We start from the raw sequence: 19,354 nt of genomic DNA on the forward strand, positions 1-19,354 counted from the left end.
ACCTTGTTTTATGCTAACTGCAAATCAGCTTTAATCAGCAGGGCTATTATTTGGAGAGGGCGGGAAAGGTTTTCCTTGGCAGAACAAAATAACGAAGAGGACCCTGCAAAAGGTGTAGCTAGACCTAGTAATAATGCCTTACTTTGAGCCTTTTTAGCCCCATACCCAAAGGCAGACCTCTTGCACTCTGAAGAACTCTCCATACAGATGAAGGAGGCAGGCCAGATGCAATCCTTGTCCTTTCACCTGGGCTTCAAGCCAACCCTAAAATATCTTTTTGTGCCATGTCCAAAAACAAAGTCACATGAGAGCAAAGAGGGAAAAATAGAAAAGCCAATGAGTTTTCTTATTTCCTTAGACTGTTCAATGTGGATGTCAGTACAGTCACTTGAGCTTTTCGAGGGACTTATTCCGGCAAGCAGCTTTCCACCTCATCCTGCAAACCTTCAATTTCCGTAAGTGATATGTGAATTTTGACTAAGACTTCTATTCCAAATTGGCTGAAACAGATGCTATTTTCATCTAGAGTGTTTTAAAGCCCCTCCCATGTGCTACCTTACCTTTGAGGGACTCCTAAAAGTATTAGGGTGAAAAGAGGAATGCAACCTACTCTCAACAAATCAATTACTCATGCTATAAAGAATGTGTGTTCAACAGTTTGAAGCTATTATTGTTGTTGTTGTTGTTGTTGTTGTTGTTGTTGTTGTTGTCGTCTCTTTTCTCACTACTGGTTTTTCAAGATGGACACGACAGGCTTTGCCAGGTTATGCTGTCTATTATTATTATTGTTATTATTGTTATTATTATTAATAATAATATTATTTCTATACTGCCCAACACTTGAAGCTCTCTGGGTGGTTCATAGAATAAGACTTTAAAAACCATAAAATATAATAAAGCAACCAAACATAATATAAAAACACTAACAGAATAAAACAGAGTAACTACAAAATTAAAAGCCAGCAGCAGTGCAAGGATCTTAAAAATGAAAAACTGAAACACCTAGGAGAATGAGGTCTTCACCTGGGACTGAAAAGACCAGAACTCCAGGCGAGCCTTTGGGGAGAGCATTTCATAACCAAGGTCCACAACTGCAAAATGCCCTCTTCTTAATAGCCACATGCCTCACCTTATTGCACCTCATTATTTTTACTTACACAGGTCAGCTCAAAATTTCTTCTGAATTCAAAATACTAAGACCGTCTCCACAGAGGCCTTTCAAACGTTGGGGCATCCTTCTGATTTTTCCTCTTGATGTTTTGCTGTCAAGGGGAAGCCTCACAGTAACTTTTCCATTTGGTCTCCCCACCTCCTTCCCAAGTGATCTGCAAGATGTTTGTGGTTATTAAAAATCCCAGTACAGTATGCAGATTTAGTTTGGATGTATTTGGCAGAGGGAATAATTTAGCTTTCTCTGTAACCCTTATGCGTCAAGCTCTGAAGCAGACTTCCTTCAGTGAAACAGAACAACTAACCTTTATAAGGCAATATTTCTGCTTCATATTGAATTATTTGATACCAGATGGAATCTGACTTAATTATACTGTCTGAGCAAATGAGAACATGGAACTAAGTGAGTCCCTTTAAACAGAAGACTACATTTAAAAACTCTGTGATGGATGGAGTTTGGATCTTTAAAAAGATGTTTGCCCTTATTTTCCCCCTGATTGGTTTAGGATGGAAATTAGAATTGAGTTTGGGGAAAGGAAAGGGGAAATGGGATTCTGCATTGTCTCCATTTTAGAACATCACAAACAGGCTGGAAGTCAAGGGGTTTTTTTACAAAATGATTCCTCTGTGATTTGAGTGAAGGGAGAATCAATCCTTTCTCATAGTGAAATAGTGATTCTAAAAAGATCCCAATAAGCTTGTGTCCTTCCCAGGACCCCCGCCTTGCTCTCCATGCTGGCATCCTTTCAACTCCACAGGTTATAACCCCATTCCACATAGTCTCCACAAGAGAAAATGAAATGGTTCTTTCCGAAGTACTTCATTGTTTCCAAATACACCAACAGAAGGTTTAGGATGGGAATTAGAGGGCTATACAGGAATGTTCACTGTACTTCACACATTATAGCCTCTCTTTACAGGAGTGCACCTGCAAATAACATGGAAAAAATATTAATTACTGGCACCTACACAATGAGGCAGAAGTATACTAAACCGCTCCCAGATACTCAGTACAGATTCATCTAAATCATAAGAGAGAACTGATATAAATCCTTCCCAAGTTTTAATTTTCACCTTGGGAATAGTTTATGCAGCAGTTTTATGAATACAAAATGTTATGTGGGAGGCAGACCCAGGTTTTCAAGAAGAGCGGATTTATTACAGAGTGCTGCCAGCTGAGATTAGTAAATGCCTGGTCCAGAAAGCCAGAGTCAGTCCTATCATTTGGCAGAGTGAGGTGATAACTTAGGGGAGCAGCAGTGGCAGCTTCTCAGTTGTTCCTCATAAACTCTCCAGCTGTTCCCCAAAGCAGGAGGACAGAGTTGTGTATGGTGAAGAGCCTGTTGGGACAAAGTTTGGGCTCAGATAAACCGGGATTGGAACTCTCAGGCCACAGCTAGACCTAAGGTTTATCCTGGGATCATCCAGGGTTCGCTGCTGCCTGAGCACTGGATCCCCTGTGTGTCACCTAGGTGAACAGGTTTGACCCTTGGATGATCCAGGGATAAACCTTAGGTCTAGCTATGGCCTCAGTCATCTGCTATAATAAATTCGCTAGGCACTTCAAGGAGAAAGTTGCTTGTATTCACACAAAAGTTGATGCCACAGTTATCACAGAGAGGTGTCCAGTGCCCCATCTGGTCATGTTTCCTGGGATCAATTCAACTATTGGGCAGTATAGAAATGCAATAAATAAATAAATTGTTGCAGCCTGATGAGGTGGACAAGATGCTTGAATCAGTCCGTCCCACCACATGTCAGCTTGACCCTTGCCCATCTTGGCTAAAACGATCTAGTAGAGGTGGTCTGATTGGGTGGGTCCAGGGGGTGGCAAATGCCTCACTCTGTCAGGGGGTGGTGCCTGCTGCCTTGAAAGAGCTTATAGTGCACTCACTCCTGAAGAAGACCAGAGGTATGTGAGAACTACTGCCCTATCACTAATATCCCCTTTGGGGGCAAGGTGTTTGAGCGTGTGATGGCTGGGCAGCTTCAGACGTTCTTGGAGGAAACTGATTATCTGGACCATTTCAGTCTGGTTTCAGGTTAGGGCACAGCACTGAAACAGTCTTGGCTGCTCTGACTGATGACCTACTCCAGGTGAAACACAGGGGGAATGCTACTCTGTTAATCTTCCTGGATCTCTCAGAGGCTTTTGATATCATTGATCATGGCATCTTACTGGATTGGCTCTGCGAGATGGGAGTAGGAGGCACTGTGTTACAGTGGTTCAGCTCCTACTTTCAGGGCAAATTCCAGAGAGTGGTATTGAGGGATTCCTGTTCCACTCCATGGGTGCCACAGGGCTCTATTCTATCCCCTATACTGTTCAATATCTATATGAAGCTGCTGGGTCATTAAGGGTTTGGGGGTTGGGTGTCATCAGTATGCTGATAGTACACAGCTCTACTTCTTGTCTTCAGAGTCAGCTTGGGTGGTGAAGTTGCTTGACCAGTGCCTGGAGGCTGTAATGGGCTGGATGAGGGCTAATAAACTGAAGCTGAATCCTGATAAGACAGAAGCTCTGTGGATTGGTTGGTCCAGAGTCTGGGAATTGGGTAAGCAACCTGTTCTGGATGGGGTTGCGCTCCTTCTGAAGAAGCAGGTGCGTAGCTCAGGAGTTTTCCTAGATCCATCCTTGTCATTGGAGGCCCAGGTAGAGTCCAAGGCCTGGAGTACTTTGAGCCAGCTTTGGCTGATCTGCCAGCTATGGCCTTTTCTGGACAGGGATAACCTAGCCACAGTAGTGCATGCACTGGTGACTTCCCGATTAGACTACTACAATGCACTCTATGTGGGGCTGCCTTGAAGACAACTTGGAAATTGCAGCTAGTACAAAATGTAGCAGCTAGACTGCTGACTGGTACATCCCACAAAGACCAGTCTTAAAGGAATTGCACTGGCTGCCTATATGCTTCTGGTCAGAATTTAAGGTGTTGGCAATGACATTAAAAGCCCTAAACAGTTTGGTACCTCGATACTTGAAGGAGCGCCTCTCCCTATATATGCCTGCCTGAGACCTGAGATCCATTGGAGGAGCCCTCCTCCCCGTCCCATCAATGTGAGACATATGCTATGGTGGGACATGGGAGAGGGCTTTCTCTGTTGTGGCACCCTAGCTGTGGAATGCCATCCCCTTGGAGGCCCGACTGGTGCTGGCACTGGCTTCATTTTGGCCCCAAGTTAAGACATGGCTTTTTAACAAAGCCTTTGAGGGCTAAATTCACCCGGCCTGCATGTAGTTTTAATTGGTTTAATTGGTTTTTAGTTTTTAAATTCTGTACGTTGTCCTGAGATCCTTGTGATATAGGGTAGGATACAAATGTAAATAATAAATTAATAAATAATAAATAATATGGCACATAGAACATCTTAGTCCCCCTAAACAAACCTGCTTCCTCAGGTTCAGGGGCGGACATCATCACTATTCCGTCCAATATTGGAGCAAGATTCAACTGGTAGTTCAGCCAACCTGGGGAGAAGGCTCCATCATGTCCTTTACTTCAGGCAGTAAAATGCCTTTGTACGTCTGAGGAGCTCCAAAAGGTTGTCTCCAAACTGAGAGAATGGGCATCCAAATGGCAAATGCAGCTCAATGTGAACAAGTATAAGTAATGCACATTGGGGCAAAAAAATCCCAACTTCGAGCATAACCTCATGGGATCTGAGCTAGAAAGATATCTTGGGGTTGTGGTGGACAGCTCAATAAAAATGTAAATCCAGTGTGCAGATGCTATAAAGAAAAGAAAAGAAAAAGCAAACTCTATGTTAGGCATAATTAGAAAAAGAATTGAGAATAACACTACCACTATCATACTGCCCTTATACAAATCTATTGTATGACCACACTTTGAATACTCTTATAATAGTAGTCCTGGACACACCTAAAAAAGATATTGTAAAGCTGGAAAAAGTGCAGAACTAAAATGATCAAGGAGCTGGAGCATCTCCTCTACGGGAGAAAGTTATAACAGCTGGGATTGTTTAGCTTGGAAAAAAGGAGGGCAAGAAGAGACATGATAGAGGGTACAAAATTATGCATGGTGTGGGGAATGTGGATAGGGAGATGTTTTTCTTCCTCTCTCGTAATACTAGAACCTGGGCTCATCCCATGAAGCTGATTGGAGGGAGATTCAGGACAGACTGATGGGACATTCAGGACAGTTGTCCGCATGTCCTGCTTGTGGGTTTTCCGTGGGCAGCTGGTTGGCCATTATGTGAACAGAATGCTTGGTCCAGCATAGTTCTTCTTATGTTCTGAGACAGAAATGCTTAGACATTAAGCTTCTTATGTTGCACTCCTATACACATTTACCTGTGTGTAAGTAAGCCCCATTGAATTCAGAGATCCTGCAGATCTAAAACCTCTCCTGATCTGCCCATGGCATGCTTCCCAATCAGTTCAATTTTTGCCTCTACCAACATTAGAGTTCTGATGTTGGACAGACAAGGGAGGGTCTCTGAGATTTCTGTGGGGCTGGCTTGGGACTTCCAAGGTTGGATCTCCCTTTCTTCTCAGAGGGGGGAAGATCTCAGTTATCTTATGCTCATGAGATGCCCTCTTAGGGACCAAAGGATTGCAGCCTAAATATATGCAGCAATAATGGAGTGGGGAGTCCAGTGGGTACAGAAGCACTCCCTCCCTTCCTATCTCTCTCACTCTGGTTTGTTAATTAAAGCTTTTGTACATAAGGCATTTATCATGCACTCATCATTTCCTACTCGGGTTCTTATGTTTATGGGTTCTTTAGATGACATGACCCTCCAGTTTCACTTCTGTGTCTAATAAAGCACTTTCTGTGAGGTGTTTTTTTTATAGAGCAGGGAAAATGCAGTATTTAATTGTGTATGTGAAAGAAAGCGTAATTTCCTCTTGTATATTTGTGCTATTCTGCTATACCACAGTGCCACCTAGAGATTATGTAGTGCTTGGATCTCAATTCTGTGATGAAACTGAAAATAGATGCACCAAATTAACAACTGATTAACAGCCTTGTTTAGAAAAGCTCTGACAAAAAGCAGGAAACCTCAGGCCCGGAAAATAAATCCTACTCTTATGGGGTCTCAATCTAGCCCTCGGGAGTTCCTCAGATGTTCTCATTCCCTTCCTCCACCCCTCTTTCTCCCACTCACAAATCATTTGGTGGTTTCCTGGCATTTGATGAAATTTTCCATATTCTAAAAGACTGAAATGCCTCTCCTATGTCTTAGTTACTGGCAGTAAGAGCTTTAAGTTACAATGTGGTGGAAAATAGGCTCCACACATTTTGCCTTTGGCCTCACCAACAAAATGCAGCCACTGAGAGGTTCTCCGAACTTGAATTTGGCACTTGGGTTGAAAAAGGTTCCCCACCCTTGAAGTAGATCAACATACTATGCTGGTATATGCACACTGTGGTACTTCTAACATCTATTTGGAGGACCCTGCAAAAGGGAATAGAGCAGTTTTTAGGGAAGAGTTGAGCCTGTGTTTGAGCTTTGTTCCACAACTAACAGCTTTTTGCAAGTCTGCTTGGAACATTACCCACTCCTGAAGTGCTGTATGCTGCTGCCTATGGACTGGTCAGTGGGTGCTGTGTTTTAGGAAGACAGGAAAAAGTAGTTCTTTATAATACATACCTGCAAAAAATATCTGCAGTCCTGAATAAATATAAAATGTTGTATTTAAAGACAGTTTCTAAACATAAATTCTTATTCTCATCAGGCAATTTAGGTACCAGTAAAAAAAAAAAAAAGGATAGTTATTTCCAAACTTAGGCTGTAGTTACATCTGTTTCCTTTACTAACCTGAGAACATTCCTATGGCTTGTAACTGATAAACATGTGGAGAATGGGGTTGTGAACTGTGGAGCTGAAGGGATGCCAAGGCAATAAGAGGGAGATTTGGGACACAAGTTCAGTGGAATCTTTTAGGAACTGCTATTTCATTTTGAAGGAAGATTAATTTTCCTTTGCTCCAATCATGGAGGACACATTCTGTCAAAGAGCCATTCAAATATTTGTTACCAAATATTTGTGAAGTTCTAAAATGGAGATTATACAGAACCCATTTTTTCCTTCTTTCCCTCCCCTAAACTAAATGCTCTTTTCTATACTAACCAATCAAGAAAGATATAAACTCAAAAAAGATTTTAAAAATCTGAACTCAGTTTCTCACACAGATTTTAACACTAGCGCATAAGGAACTCTCAACTGTGTTCCATGTTTTCATTGTTCAGATAGTGTAATTAGGTCAAACTCATTTAGTATCAAAGAATCCAATATAAAAGAGAGAGATTGTCTTATAAAAATTAATTTCACTGGTAGAAGTCTGCCTCAGAGCTTGACATACAAAGGTTAGAGAGAGAAGGTTGAATTATTCCCTCCAAAATTAATGTAGCTGAATTAACTTTAAAAAATATTGTTGCAAATATTATCAAAAAAGACAAAAACAAAATATCATAGACAAACAGATAAATGGATAGCAGTTCTCAGAGCTTCAGACTGTTTTTAAAACAGATGGCTGAGATCCACATCTCTATCAACCCTCAACAGCTAGCACCTATCACGCTGCCCACTTTAATTTTCCCTTCTTTCTTCCTCTGTTCCTCCTGGTTGGACTTGCTGGCCCATTCTTCCTTCCATCAGGGCTATAATCCCTTTGTGATTCCAGATTTGGCTTAAAATCCTGCACACGGTTAGACTATTTAAATCCGATTAAATCCTAGATTTAAGCAGCCTAATTCTAAACAGGATTGCAGCCATCATTCCTATAAAGAATGTTTATCATCTTGCTCTCTCTCTCTCTCTCTTGCTCTCTCTCAATGCATGCTTGGGATTCTCTCAGCTCCTATGTCTACCTAGTGACAAAGGCTATTTCCTCAATCCAAATGCTTAGTCACAAAGGCTACTCTCTGTTGTTCTCCTGCTCCCTCTGAGATGGAGTATTATTTCCTTCTGACGCTATAATACAGTTTGGCACATGCAATCACATGTTAATAGCGAAGACCTCAAAATAGTGATCTGTATGGCAACTTACTACAGATCACAGTATAGGTTGTTATACAGATCACTTACCTTGCAGTCTTAGCTGTTAATTTCTGCTTGCATGTGTGAAACCATACTACATAGTCATAAATTCTGAAGTGCCGAAGCTCATCATGACAGCTCCTATAGCCACACCCAAACCAGGGCAGCAGGAGACATTTTGCTGCCTGAGGCAGAACAGCAAATGGTGCTTCCCACCCTCCAAAGTCAGTTTACATGTTATCCTAGGCCAATCAGGTTATTTTAGCACTTAAAAGAAAATCTCACAAACACCTTTCCCACTTTCTGGATGTAGGAATACAACCATAATAAATTAAATAACTAATAATTTGCTGCTCCATCATGACTGCTAGAATCTGCCACCTGAGTTGGCTCCCTCACTCTGCCTAAGAGTAAGGTCAGCCCTGACCCCAAGAAAAATTTTAAAAAATGCAGGCAATTATGTTCATCTACATGCAGCTGTGTGTGTATATAGATAGATAGATAGATAGATAGATAGATAGATAGATAGAGATAGAGATGGCTGGGAGGATCTGGTTTCACCATGCTGATTAGCCATGCAGTTACTTCACAGGGTGACCTTGGGCCAGTCACTGTCTGTGCCAAGCCTACCTAACAAAGGAATCATATATCAGGCCAGACCTGTCTTCCAACCAGCACCACCCCAAGTTTAATATGCTCACTGGGAAATATTACTCCAACAGTTGACATCATCGGTTCTGTGATTTACCAGAGGTGCTCCACCACACCATTGCTCTTATCTACACTTGGGCCACCTTGGAAAGGTCATATGAAGAAAGAAAGAAAGAAAAATCCCTAGCACCTTTTCTGGAATCCCAAGGCTACTTCCAGGCAGGGGATGTGGATAGTATCAGGCACAGTGAATGACTACTGCAAAATTCTCATTCGCCTGGAATGCTCTTCCAGAACATCTGAGATCCACAAGTTCAATCGCAGCTTTTAAAGCTCAGCTAAAAACTTTTCTTTTTCCTAAAGCTTTTAAAACCTGATGTTGTTTGGACTCTATACTGTTAGTTTTACCCTACCCTGTGCCTATTTACCCTACCCAGTGCCTGTTTACATTCTCTTCCCCTCCTTATTGCTTTACTATGATTTTATTAGAATGTAAGCCTATGCGGCAGGGTCTTGCTATTTACTGTTTTACTCTGTACAGCACCATGTACACTGATGGTGCTATATAAATAAATAAATAAATAAATAAATAATAATAATAATAATAATAATAATTTCCAATTTGGATTTATAGTGCTAAACTAGGCATGGATGAACCCCTTCCAATATTTATTATTGTTATTTCTTAATTTATTCATTCACTTATTATGTGTGTATTTATTTGTATGGTGATATCATCACTACACAAGGTGCTTTGCAGAATACATGAAGAAAGATATCAGCCCCAGGGCGTTTTCACAGGGGAAATGACAGAAGGGGTGGGAAATGACAAGAAAGGCAAACAGGGAAGCACCACGTGGTTGTTTCAGTTGTAGGTGCTTAAACTGAGCTACATAGCCTTGTCATGGTCAGATCATTTCTTGTTAAAGTTTAGACTTTCAAATATGAAACCCTCCTGAGTTGGGATGTTTGGGCATTGTTTTGAAGTTATTCCAGAAGGGGGATTAGAAATCGGGCTATAGAGTTTCCTTGGTTTCATTTGATTCCCCCATGCTCTTCAACTGTGACATGAAATCACTGCGGGAAGTTATTTGGGAATGTGGGTAGAAGTGTCCCCAACATGCAGATGACACCTAGTTCTATCTCTCCTTTTCAACTGCTATAGGTGAGGCAGTTCATGTTCTGAATCAGTACTTGGGCAGGGTAATGGACTGGATGAGGGCCAATAAACAAACTCATCCCAGGCTTGATGAGGATACTTGTGGGTGGTTCATCTGTTTGGTTAAGTGCTGTTCACACTGCTCAGGAGGGGATACTCCGCACACGCACGCACACACCAACCCCGAAGTTGAGGTGCCTAAGGCAAATTACTTTGTATGTAAGCAGAAAATCCTACAAGTCCCCATCACTCTCTCTCCTTGGAGGTGAAAACACAGCAATACATTTTAAGCAACATTGCCCTTTCACGACACTCAAAAGCAGCTGCTTCACTCAGCCTCAACTACCACTGAAACTACCATCCACCACGCTGGCTGGGGGATGCTGGGAGCTGTAATCCGTCTGGAAGGCGGCCAGCCCTGCAGAATGTCCCTTGCCCCCACCCCCTCTCTCTCCTCAGTCAGTGTTACTTTTCCTCAGGCGGGCTCGCTTGCCGTACCGGAGCCTGGGCGGCAGACAAGCGCCTCAGAGGGAAGGAGGGAGGGAGGGAGGGAGGCAGCAGGTGCAGGCAGGATCGCGAACCCCTTCTCCGAGCATCACCCTCTTTCCCTTAAAATAATAATTTAAAAAGTCGCCACAAAGCGCGCCTCCACGGCATGAGAAAGGCAAAACGATGGGGGGAAACATGTCCTTTCGACCCGCAATTTTTTGTCTCATCCCACTTGAGCGCAATCGACCCGCCCTTTCCTTAGCAGTGGGAGCCTGAAAATAAAGACAGGGCGCTGCGGCTCGTTCCCCGCGTCTGTCTAGAGGGAAGCCGGGCATGATTGACCTCAGGGCTGCGCCGCTGCAGTGCCCACTGGCTGCCAGCGACGGTGCTAGCAGAGCAGGCGGCGGCGGGCTTCTGGTTCTTATCTCATTCGCCGCCCTTACTGTCTCGGGTTTCCTCCCGCCTCCCGCCCGCCTGCTCTGGGGCGACGTGCGGGATGAGATTTAAGGGCTCCCTTTCCCACCTCTCCCATCAAACGAGGTCTCTGAGGTGGCCGAAAGGAGCGGGCAGAGCTGGGGCAGCACAGCTTGCCTCGCTCTCGGGGCACCCACTTTTGAGGACGCCTTCCAACAACCACATAATATATGCGTGTTGTGGCCAATCACTCCTGTCGCCTTCGGTAACAGAAAGGAAGGAGGGGAACGACAGGTCAGGCGGCATCCGAGTGGAACTGTCCAGGGGGAGAGAAAGAGAAGCCTGGCGCTGTGGGGCGGGCCCACCGCCTTCCTCCGCGTCTCCCACTACCCAGATTGCGGCAGGCGAGGATTTCGCTTCCCGACCCCAACAGCCAAAGCTCACAGCTGAAAGGCGGCTCGGCAGCAGGTAAGAACATCCCATCGGATCTGGGTCCCGGAGAAGGCTCCAGGCCAAGCAAGGACGCAGCGAGAGAGGGATGGCCGAGGGGAACCTGTAACGGCAGGCGGCGGCTTACGCGGCTTTGTATGTATAGGGCAACTAGAAGGCAGGGAATAATCTGAACACGCAAACATTCTGCATGTTGATAGCAAAGGTTATGAACTTGGGCACGGATCCAACTATGACATCTCCACAGAGGTCTTATTTAGCTAAATATTAAGTTCATAATCTTGGATGAACTTTGCTATACATTGCTATTTGTGTAAGCATGCCCCTCATGCACCACAAGTTGGAGAGCATTAACATCAAAGAGCAAGGGGTCCAGAGGACAGGAAGGAAGGATTCTCCTACCTGCCTACCACCCACCCCATATCTTCAGCTGTGGCACTAGCAAAATCCCAGTCCACAATATGGGGTGTGGATTGGATTATAGCGCCTGATCACACATTAGGTTGCTGGTTTATACAGCCAAATACAATTCTGTTGCCTGACCCATTGTCTGGAGAACATCCCTGGCCACATTAAATATAACTGCCTGGGATAGGTGTGTGTGAAAGGGGTTCTTTGCCTGTCTGTTTATTTGTTTTGCTGAATTCCCACAAAGTGATGCAATCGCTCCAAGTGAATTTCCCACATACACACGCTTTTCATTTTTTGGAAGATGGAAATCTACCGTTCTAGCACACAGTAGATTATGCTCTCACAGTCAGGCTCTTTTCCATTTCCTTGCGTTCCATACATGCTGTAACTGCTTATTACATGCATAGTATCACACCTACCCTACTTCTTCAAGAGGTTCCAAGGAATACAATGCTCACATAGGTTTAGTTTCCTTTGGAAGGTAGTCACCGGAGGCTTATAGTTGTTTTGTAATATTTGCATTTATTTACAATTCAATTAATATATTGCTTGAACATAGGTGAAGGCACACATCTTAAACATTCCAACAGACAGCCAAAGTCCACTTCTCCCATATCAGGGTTCCAGGGAGGCAGGCAACACCTTAAGATGCTTAAAAATTCAATTCCCTTTCTCTGGGGGCCAGTTCACACAACATTTACCTGTAATTTCCTTAAGGAGGAGATACTTCCATCTTGGCCAGGGGCATTAAGACAGTCCTCAACAGCATTAAGCCCTTCTGTCCAATTTTATATTCAGCCAGATTTATGGTGCTATATCAGAGGCAAACTGTTGCAGGTTTTACCAGGATATTTTCCCTGTGTTCACATATTAACATACCTCAGACTTCTCATGCAAATCCATTTGGAAGTCCCTGTTTAGAAAAGTAAGACAAGAGCTATCTTAAATGGAATACCATTTATTTATTTTATTTGTTTTATTTATTACATATTTATACTGCCCAACAGCCAAGGCTCTCTGGGCAGTTCACAATTAAATTTAATGTGCCTTAGGGAGAGCAAGGCAGCTGATATTTGATTACACTGAAACAGATTCATCAAGTAGTACCAATGTGTTCAATGTATTTGATCTTTATATTAATAGGCTCAGCTTGCAAGGAAGGCTCAACTTCTTGACTACTTAGTAGGGTTAGGAAGGAGCACAAATTTGGCATACCAAACCTTGCCTTGTAGAGAGGTGGCTAAAGTAGATGTTTCAAGATGTGTCCCAATTAACTTGATACCTTCTTTAGTAAATCACTTACGATTGGTAAAAGATCTAATGTAGAGGGTCTACTCTTGCACCATATTGGCTAGGGAGCCAGCCTTGGTAGATTAACCTTCCATAGAGTTAATCGAATTTGGCCAGGCAGACTAATAGCCACAAAAGGAATTTGAGCCTTTCAGAGGCCCAAATGTATAGTTAATTGGTGTATGTATGTACATTAAATATGTTACACTTTGACAAGTCATGAGTTATTTTTTAAAATTACATGGACTTAGATTTCATCCTTTTGAGGAGCAGGCTGTGCTCAAATCAATAGAGTTAATGTGCATAGATACAGACTATGTGCATAGAAATACAGATTATGACAGACTTCCCCAACTTAGAGTCCAGCTATGTTGGACTGCAACCCATCACCCGCCTGCATGGCCAATGGCCATACTGACTGGGGATGGTAGGAGTTGTTGTGAAAGGCTAATCTATGGGAATGAGCCTCAACCTTATCATGATTTCTCCTATCATTATCTGAAGTAACAGCAGTATGTGAAAGGAGATAATTCTCTTGGCTATTATGATTGCATTTTCTGGAACCTGTTCTCCTTCATCAAGTACTCCAGCCTTCATCACCTGGTTCCCTCCAGATGTTTTGTATTTCAACTTCCATCAGCCCCAGCCAGCATGATCAGGAATCCTGGAAACTATCATCCAAAATATTTGGGGGGCACCAAGTTGAGGAAGGCTGGTAAACTGCTCTGTAAATTAGTTACTACTGAGAAAAGAATTGATTTAATATATATTGAAAAGTGTTGGGAGTCCACAATTGTGTCTTGGACTTTCAGGGTCACTTCCTACCCTCTCCTAGTATTCTGAAAGAGGTGGGTATCTTCTCATCTACTAAATGCCTAAAAGAAGTGGTCTCTCTCTTCCAGTACAATGTAATGAGAATAAAGGATCCACAGTGAGAGCTGGTGTGGTATAGTGGTTAAAGTGTTGGACTGGGATTCAGGAGATCTGGGTTCTAGTCCCTACTCAGACATGAAGCTCACTAGGTGACTTTGGGACAGTCACTGATTCTCAATCTAACGTACCTCACAGGGTTGTTGTGAGGATGAAATGGAGAGGAGGAGGAGAATTCCTTGCAAGAGGAAAAAGACAGGATATAAATGTAAAAATAAATAAGTACCATTTATTGGACTTTGGGCTCAGAAGGGAAACCAAGAACTGTCTGCACTGTTTGTTCTATCCCAGGTTCCTCTAACTACTACAATTTTAATTATTAAATATTTCAGATTTTCACATGGGAATGTTGGTTCTCTCTCACTACAAGGAAGCTGTGTTTTCCCCTTAAGCTCCATTAAATCTCACTTGTCACAGTTAGAGGAAAGTACTTAATTTTGAACTTATTGAGAAAAACAGGTATAACTATGTTTGATATTAAGCAAGCCTTTTTATTCATTGATGTCATTGGAAACTTAAAGGATTGAGTGACCAGAGGGCTTTGACATGGCCCCCAATGCATATCTACTTCTTCCTGTTGCATGAAACTAATTGTGCCCTGTAGGGATTCCCATGTGCAATATTCACTATATCTATCCATTTCAGGGAGTCCATATATGCAAAACAATGAAGGAGAAAGTTTATCCCAACTGCAGCACTAGCTTTGGAAGTATTGACAAGGGCAGGATAGGATAAATAGATTTTGCCCTTGAAAGCACTATTTTTAAAGGATTATATCAGTTGTCACTAATGGCCTCTGTCAGTGTGAAAGAGGATGTATTTATCTCCCCAACATCTGACTACATTTGCTTCTTTGTTTGAAATCCCTAGCATAAAACTGCTGAAGTAATACACATGGTGTCGCCTCTTTCAATTTAGCTAAAACCAAGCCCTGTTTCCATCTCTGCTAAAATCACATTGCTAGCATATCCTGACTAATGCCCCCAAAGGAAACACTGTGTGCTTCCAGTAAAGTGTTTCATTAGGTAAATGTTCAAGGCAGTTATTTACGGTAAAATGATATTATTTTGGAGCTGCCAGTTCAAGCAAAGAAGAGTACTATGGTACTTGTGTCAGGTGAATTGTTACTAAAAATTGTTACTATTGAGACCTAAACTAGAAATTAAGGCACAGGCATGTGTAACAGAGGAGTAGTGATTGAGAGGATGTTTAACTCTTTCCCCTCCAGTTATTTTCCTGCTCAAAATCTCACCACACCACCACCCTGTACCTGCTCTTCCACTTGCCAGGTGACAGGTGCGTATTTTTCCCCTTGTGAGTGGAAAAGCAGGTGGAAGCCATTTTGAGTGGCAAAATAACTGGAGGGGAAATTATTGCTTATGAATTGCTTAGTCCCATATTACTCTGTTCATGTAAGTAGACAGTTCAACTGAGTAATTATTTGTGGAAGTGAGCAGATTATTAGAACAGATTCGTAAGATAAATTTTCATGCCACTTCATACATTTTAAGATACATGTTTTTTTTCCTGACAAATAAATTAAGCTCAATTTGGAAGGAAAAGACAAGTAACCATGTGTGGATCTATAGCTTCTAATTTTTCTTTCTTCCAGTCCCTAAACAAGGAAGAGCCTATAATTTCAAATTACGGGTAATATAAAGCTGAATGTATCTTGGCTGAGTTGTTACAGAAGAAATCATCAGCACTTTAGGAGTTTGAAATATTTTTTCTTGTGACCGTATGCTATTTCTTTTTAAAAACATAAAATGTATGATTTTATATATGGTTCATTATATTTCACTAAATTCTTTTAGTTAACTTGAGCACTTGTGGGGCTACCCACTCCAATCTGCTATGGATGGAATCTGGATTAGCCCTTTCATAAAGTCCAAAACTCAAAACTGTACACAGCTAAGAGAATTCCATTGGCCTCATTATGTTTGAAGGAATGATAAGTAGAGAAACTTATCATGGCAAGTTCACATGTAATGAGAAGTGTAGATGAATTTCCCTGTGGGGTTTCTCATCATGGTGGCCAGCATTTTGAATATTTGGTGGTGGCATGCTGTAGTTTCTCCTTACATGTAAACCTACCAAGAGTGGGTTGTTGTGGTGGTTGAGAAACGAGCCACAACCCTAAAACAGCCCATAGGTTCTGGGTGGCTTACGAGCCACCCCAACAACCCACCCTCACTGGTTTTACATGTAATGAGAAGCCGCCGCAGTGGCAGGTTGGATTGCCAACCCGGTGCCCACAGACACTACAACCCACCATGGCTAATAAACCACAGTGGCTAAGATGATTGTGCAAACCAGATCATTTCACTTAAGTGTCTGCTTTGCATACATCCTTAGTTGATGTCACAAGTAAAAAAATCTTTAGTAAATAGCTAAAATGTAATGGCTGGCTCATAACATTTAGGTTTAAAATAATAGGCAATTTCTAGACTTATTTTTTCTTCTTAAACCATACTTTATTTATTTATTTATTTATTACATTTCTATACCGCCCAATAGCCGGAGCTCTCTGGGCGGTTCACTTGCTGTAGGCTTTGGCTAGTTTGCTTGTCTTGTTAGATTTTGCTAATCTTATTTTGAAAATTTGTTAGATGCTCTTGGCCTCACAGAGTGAATAGGTGCAATTTGAAGAAATATGGCGAAATTTACTCTTTGTGTCCCTGACTTATTATGAGAATCTTATTTTTAGATGTCATGTTAAAATTCATTTATTACAGCTGCACCCATTGTTTCATCTGATCTCTTTACAAGGGCTGGAATTAGTGATGTTGAAAGTGTAGGTATTAGTCATTTTGGTACTTCATAAAAATCCTAAGTATTTCCTCTAAGTAACTTGGATTTGTGTGCTTTCAATTTGGCCCAACGTGCAAGTGCTGAATGTATAAGTGCTGAATGTACCTACTTGCAGCTGTTGAGTGGAGTTGCCCTTGATAATAGCTTGGAAGTTTCTGCTGGCACAGAATGCACCCACTCACCTCCTCATAGCAGTGAGCCACTGGAGGCTCAATATGCCAGCATTTCAGCCTCTGCATTGCCTCCTATTGTCTTTCTGACACTATTACATTTGTCAAGGTCTTCAATGGCTGCCCTATACATATGGAAATCCTTCCCTTGGAGTTGTTAATACATTTACCAAAGTCACAAATGCGCACACACACAGAGTGCTGGAATCAAGAATAGTGTTTGTTCAAATCTCAAAGGACCTGAAGAGGAGACAGTGGCGGTTACCCCCACAATTGAGTATCTTGTATGTGTCCTGTTTAGTATGTCTGGTGAGTATGGAATGTTAGAACTGAGTAGGTGTGGTTTGTGATGTAATAGGTAGGGTGGGGGAGGAGTATATAAAGAGTGACTGAGGGGAGGAGCTAGTTAGTGTGTGTGTTAGGTTGGTTAGATTGTTGTTGGGAGTGGAGATTGGAATTGTTTGTGGAGTGAGAGGAGATTAATTGCTAGGGATTTAAGATTGATGTGGAGAGAGAGAGAGAGAGAGAGAGAGGTTGTTGGTGTGTGGGGAGTTTGGATTAGGCAGGATTGGAAGCATATTTTCATTTAAAGCTTTTAACATGACAATAAACTTATTATTATTTTGTTAGCTACCATTTACCATGTGTCAGCTTGGCATTATTTACCTGCCTCACAGTTATCAAACACCCACACCAGAATATATCCACAGTACATTTAAAAACAGATCCAATATTTAACCTGTTGCCCTCATAGCTAGGGGAAAGATTTTATTTAACCCTCCCATGGGTTTTCAAGTGGTGATGCTTGGCCTGAGAAGGGTTTATGCAGCTGGCCTACTATAGGTGTAACGTCGCAGAGATATGCAACCCAGTGCATGTCATCTCTTCAAGTCATGTCAGTGCAAGTTCATTTTTGTGCAGCAGAACAGATACTTCACACAGAATTATTTCCTACAAGGAAATGACTTTCTCATGATGTCATGCACTCATTACATATGGTGGTGCACACATAGTTTTCCTATTCAGAAGGTGATATTCCTATATGAAACGTTTGTGTGCGCTGTGATCCCAAGGTTTAGATGGTGTAAACTGAAGCCCTCAAGTTGGTTGACACTTGCATAAACATCAGTTGATTACAGTACATTTTTTGACTGGCAGCTGAAAGTGTGAACTGACTTCATTTCAGACCAATGGGTACAAGGTGTGAAGAGACATATCTGGAAAGGACCGTTCAAACATGCGAGTCATCAGGTGATATTGTAGTTATAAAGTGATGAATATGCATGTGTGAACCAGGCCTTAGTTATTGCTAACTCTGGTAAATGGTATTTTTATGGTTTATGCAGCCATCTAAACCCACACAGTACAAAGAGAGTGCACTGAAGTTCAGAAGCTAGACATTTTGTTCATTTTTATGGTGCTCCCGACTAAGTTGCAAGCTTACTTCTGCAAATAGAAGGAGATGGGCAAAACAGAAAAGAAACTGTTCTTGTGATGTTTATAGTCTGACTGGAAATAGCGGACATCTTTTCTGAAAGTCTGTCCTACTTATGTTTATATTCTCTATCCAGGAGTGTATATGGTGGCACATCTATTTATACCACTTAAGGGGAGCAGATTGTTTGAATGTCTGTTTTAGATGCTTTTAAGAAATTCACTAAGGCCAAAGCTACACCTTGTGTCAAATCATAACGAACATAGAATAAAAAGCAGGAAATAACACTATGAAAATGGTATGTGGAATGTGGGTTGTGCCCTAACTGTTATAAGTGCGCTTCAATACCACTACAAAGCAGTAGCATAGATCTAGCCTAAGTTGTATGACTTTTACACTTCAGTTTTTCAAGTTTTGGCAAGGATATGATGAAAATGCATTTTGTGTGGTTAGGTCATTTCCATTAAACAATAATTTTTTTAATGATTTGAAGGAAGCTACCTTCCCATTTCTACTGCAACAACTCTAAATCCAAAGAATAATAACTAACCAGCCATTCCCCCAGCCAGTTCTAAAGCATTTTTGGTAGTATATTGCAATAAACAATTATTAAACAGTGTAAAAGCAGGAAGTGCCCAAGAGCCAGTATGGTGCAATGGTTAAGGTGTTAGACTGGAAGTTGGGAGATCCAGGTTCTAGTCCCCACTCGGCCATGGAAACCCACTGGGTGACTTTGGGCCAGTCACAGACTCTCAGCCCAACCTACCTCACAGGGTTGTTGTTGTGAGTATAAAATGGAGAGGAGGAGGATTATGTATGCCGCCTTGGGTTCCTTGGAGGAAAAAAGGCAGGATATAAATGTAATAAATAAATAAATAAATAAAATCATCATCAAAATTGACACATTCTCTATATGTGTACCTAGCAAGTCTTATGTGAGATTTTATTTCTCCCAGGTGTCAATTTACC

At 41.9% G+C, this 19,354-nt stretch overlaps 1 protein-coding gene across 4 annotated transcripts in view; it reads left to right on the forward strand.

Moving 5' to 3' along the window:
- Window positions 1-372: 372 nt before the first annotated feature.
- Window positions 373-19,354, forward strand: part of FGF1 (fibroblast growth factor 1) — a 68,128-nt gene continuing 49,146 nt past the window's right edge. For 3 of the 4 annotated variants that reach the window (XM_063120680.1, XM_063120683.1, XM_063120684.1), the window contains exon 1: window positions 373-455. The gene's annotated coding sequence lies outside the window, so the exon portion shown is untranslated. Of the gene's footprint in view, window positions 456-11,274; window positions 11,357-19,354 lie in introns of those variants that run through there. The other variant, XM_063120682.1, reaches the window with a different exon arrangement.

The sequence above is a fragment of the Elgaria multicarinata genome, chromosome 3, assembly GCF_023053635.1.
Source record: "Elgaria multicarinata webbii isolate HBS135686 ecotype San Diego chromosome 3, rElgMul1.1.pri, whole genome shotgun sequence".
Classification (NCBI taxonomy): Eukaryota; Metazoa; Chordata; class Lepidosauria; order Squamata; family Anguidae; genus Elgaria; species Elgaria multicarinata.